The sequence below is a fragment of the Tupaia chinensis genome, unplaced genomic scaffold (genome assembly GCF_000334495.1).
Source record: "Tupaia chinensis unplaced genomic scaffold, TupChi_1.0 Scaffold000309_1, whole genome shotgun sequence".
Lineage (NCBI taxonomy): Eukaryota > Metazoa > Chordata > Mammalia > Scandentia > Tupaiidae > Tupaia > Tupaia belangeri.
Window position 1 is genome coordinate 2,645,394 of NW_006159800.1, and position 4,233 is coordinate 2,649,626.

Below are 4,233 nucleotides of genomic sequence, written 5' to 3' on the forward strand. Positions count from 1 at the left end.
ATATATATATAAATGGAAATCCATATTTTCTTCATATTGCCTTAGTTTTTGCCTAATGTCCATCTTTGTTGTTGTTTTGGGACCCCCATCTAGGATACAACATTACATTTATGCTATGAACCAAATTTTCCCTGAAAATTCATATGTTGAGCACTAGTGTGAGGTGGGGCTTTTGGAAGGTGATTGGATTTGATGAGTCTTGAGGGTAGAGCCCCCACCATAGCACAGGTGCCCTTAGTAGCAGAGGAAGAGCCCAGAGCTATGAAGACACAGCAAGTAGATGCCATATATGAACAAGGAAGATGGCTCTCATTGGATACCAATCTGTTGGTGCTTTGGTCTTGGACTTACCAGTCTCTAGAATAGTAAGAAATAAATTTTTGTTACATAAGCTTTCTAATCTATTGTATTTTTGTAACTGCAGTCCTAACTGACTAAGACAGCCTAGAAGTCATGTGTCCTTATGCTATTCTTGGCTATGATTTTGTCAGACATGCCTTGTTTTTGAGGAGTAATAGGTATTTTGTAGGATGTTCCTCTGTGAAAATTTGTCTGATGTTTTTCTCAAGATGATTACATTGAAGTTATGGAATTTGGGGAGGTAGACACTGAGGTAAAGCTCCTTTTCACTTCTTCATATCTTTGCCTCTTGGTTTAGTCTCACAGAACACAGCCAGTCCATAAGCAAATTCCTTAAGATATTTTTTTTCAAAATCTAATCAATTAGCGACACTCCATGACTACCATCCTGACCTATGCTCTGATCATCTTTCTTCTGGGTAATCCTAGTAGCTTCTTAACTGATCTCTCTTTTCTTTCCACAGAAAACTCAGACTAAGCTTTTTAAGTCAGGTCATTTTATTCCTCAGGTCAAAAGTTCTACTAGATTCCTATTTCACTCAAAGTAAAAGCCTCAGACTTTACAACATGTTCTACCTCCTGTCCTGTCTCTGACTACATCTAAGTTTGTACTAACCACCAACTTTTTCCTTTATATCTACTTTCACAAAGCTACTCTTGATTTCCTATTAATATGGCATCTCTTGCTATTTTCTGAGTTTGCAATTGTTTCTCAGTGAGGCATCAGACTCAGAAATTAGTTCTCGTTATATCTAAAATATATTTTATGAACAGCTTAGAAGTAATATACAGTGATTATTAAATATTAAACTTGGGGACCAGCAGTTAGCGTAATGACTATGTCGCTGGACTCCCATGTAGCCAACCACAGTTCAAGTCCTGGACCCGGTGGCTTAAACTCATGTCTGGAGCATGTGCGTACATGCCCAAGATCCTGAGAGGAGAATGGAGGAGAAGGGACTGTGGTGTGACCATCCTCCTGGGGGTGAGTTCTTGCTTTCTGTCTCTGTCTCTCTCTCTCTCTCTCTCTGTCTTTCTGGCAAGTGCACACACCTTATAGCAAAAAGCTCTAAAAAAATAAAATTAAACTTGTTTTGAATCCCATATATCATATAATAATTTGTATAATCTATCTCCACTTATCAAGGACCTATGAAAGTAATTCATAAAATAATTATACATGCTAACTCTAATAAGAATAGTAGCATTCACTTTAACACTAACTGTGAGACTAACACACTGATAATCTTTTTATTAATAGATCCATTGTATTTACTCAAAGACACCTCAGCGGACTTTCTTCTCATTATTGAATACACATTCTTTATTCTTGTGGACACAATGCATGTGAGGTACTTCTCTCTATTCCTCACCTCCTTTCACTCTTCCCCTTGTTCTCTATATTCTCTCCACCCTGAACTTTTCATTCTATTTACCATATTCACCACACTTCCTGGGGTGTTCTGGCATGGCCTCTGTCATTTACATTATAATAATAAAGTATCACAAGGTGAGTGGCTTAAGCAAAAAACATGTATTTTTCACGGTTATGGAAGCTGGGAAGTACAAGAACAAGATTGGCTGACTTTTGTTCCTGACAAATGAATAGACAGCTCTTTCTCACTGTGTCTTCATGTGATGGCTAGAGAACAAGCTCTGATCTCTCCTCTTCTTCTAAGGGTTCTAACCCCAGCATGTGAGCCCCACTGTCATGAGCTCATCTAAACATAATCACTTCTTGAAGCCACCACATCCAAATAGCATCATATTGGGGATTAGACATCCACATATAACTTTTTGGAGGGATTCAAATATTCAGTCCAAAGCACATGGGACTTGACATAACTCGTTTTATCACAACCCAGGTGGATCTCTACTCAAAGCCATCTTCCCAGGAAGAAGGTAGACAGGAGAGTATAAGAGACGGGGTAAGGGGAACCAGCAGTTAGCGTAATGGCTATGTCGCTGGATTCCCACATAGTCGACCGTGGTTCGTGTCCCGGACCCGGTGGCTTAAAACTCACGCCGGGCGCGTGTGCGTGCGTGCCCAAGATCCCGAGAGGAAAAAATAGAAAAAAAAAAGAGACGGGGTAGGGACCGAACTTACCTTTTTATCAGGGCCCCATTCCCATGATAACTAATTCACCTTCATGATACCTTATCTACTCTTGTGTTAATAACTATCCATTCATGATGAAGGCAGAACCTTCATTACCTGATCACCTCTTAAAGTCCTCATCCCCCAACATTGCTGCATTGGGGATTAGGTTCCCAATATATAAACTTTGGGGAGCATGTTTATACCATAGCAATTAGTATTTAATTTTAATGGAAATCACCAATGGTCTACATTCTTATGAGGTGCTGTAGGTTTCTAGTCTACAAATGGGTGAACAAGTGGAACTTTTGTAGCTGTTTCCATTTATTGGCTTTTGCGCGCGTGTGGGGGTGTGTGTGTGGTGGAGAAAAAAAGTTATCTATCACTCTGTTGTAACAACTTGCCACAACTTAAAAGTTAAAAACTGCCTCTATTAAATATCTAACAGTGTGTGGATCAGAAAGTCACATACAACATAGCTCAGCTGGCTCCTCCACTAAGCCAAAATCAAGGTGAACCAGGGCTGTGTCTTTTGCTAAAGACTGTGAGAGATTCAACTTCTAGATTCCTTCAGGTTGTTGGCAGAATTTTCTGAGATATTGCCTGAGATTGCACTCAGTTCTAGAGGTCACTCACAATCTTTGACTTATGACTGTCAGCAGGGGTGAGTAGAGTCTGTTTCCCTCCTCTTTTTGCTATATCTGACAAACTGCAGCCTGAACCATGTCTCTGCTTTTAAGGGCCCACCTAGATTCAAGGTACTCTTACCATCTCCACGTCTTGTAACCTTAAGCATGTTTGCAAAGTCCATTTTTAGGTAATTAACAAGTTTACAGGTTCTGGTGGGGATTAGGATATTGGCATCTTTGGTGGGGTTGCATTATTCTGCCTATCACATTTACATAATTATCTTACAATAACCAGAAAATCATTGTACCTGAGAAGTTTAGGAAAAGACTTTTATTTTTTAAACACAATGTGTGTAATATTAAATGTAGTGCTCTATGTAAAAGGGCATAAAAACATGAGATGAAGATGATTGTAAATATTCAGCTTTTGGTTTTTCTAAGTTACTCCTAACAGATTGATTATTAATTAGAATAATGATAGAATATTAGTTAAGTAATCTATTGTAATATCACCTCTGCTATAAAGTAACTATGACTTTAATTCAATTTCCTGAGTCACTGTTTTTTTTGTTTTGTGTTGTTTTGTTTTGTTTTGTTTTGTTTTGTTTTGTTTTGGAGAGGTTTTCGCTGCAGGGAGCGTGCGCTTGCCAGACAGAGAGAAACAGAGAGACAGAAAGCAAGAAATCACCCACTGGGGGGATGGCCACGCCGCAATCCCTTCTCCTCCATTCTCCTCTCGGGATCTTGGGCACGCACGCTCACGTGCCCGGTGTGAGTTTTAAGCCACCAGGTCTGGGACGCAAACCGCAGTCAACTACGTAGGAATCCAGTGACATAGCCATTACACTGCTGGTCCCTTGAGTCACTGTTATTATCACCTCTATTTGTTTTGAAAAATAAAATAGGATGATGATTATTTGAAAAAAAATTCAGACAAAATTTTAAAATCCAGAATTATTCTTTTAAATGTCTTTCCTCAGGGATTTGCATTATATAATGCTATTTTTTGGCCTGCCTTTCAGAACTGTATTCCACTGCAAATTTGAGAGTTGAATCACTTTCTAAAATTTTGTCTAATCATGTAAATCTCTTCTAAACGTTAGACTCATGATAGCATGTCCAATATTCCTTTGTTTGTTATCATCA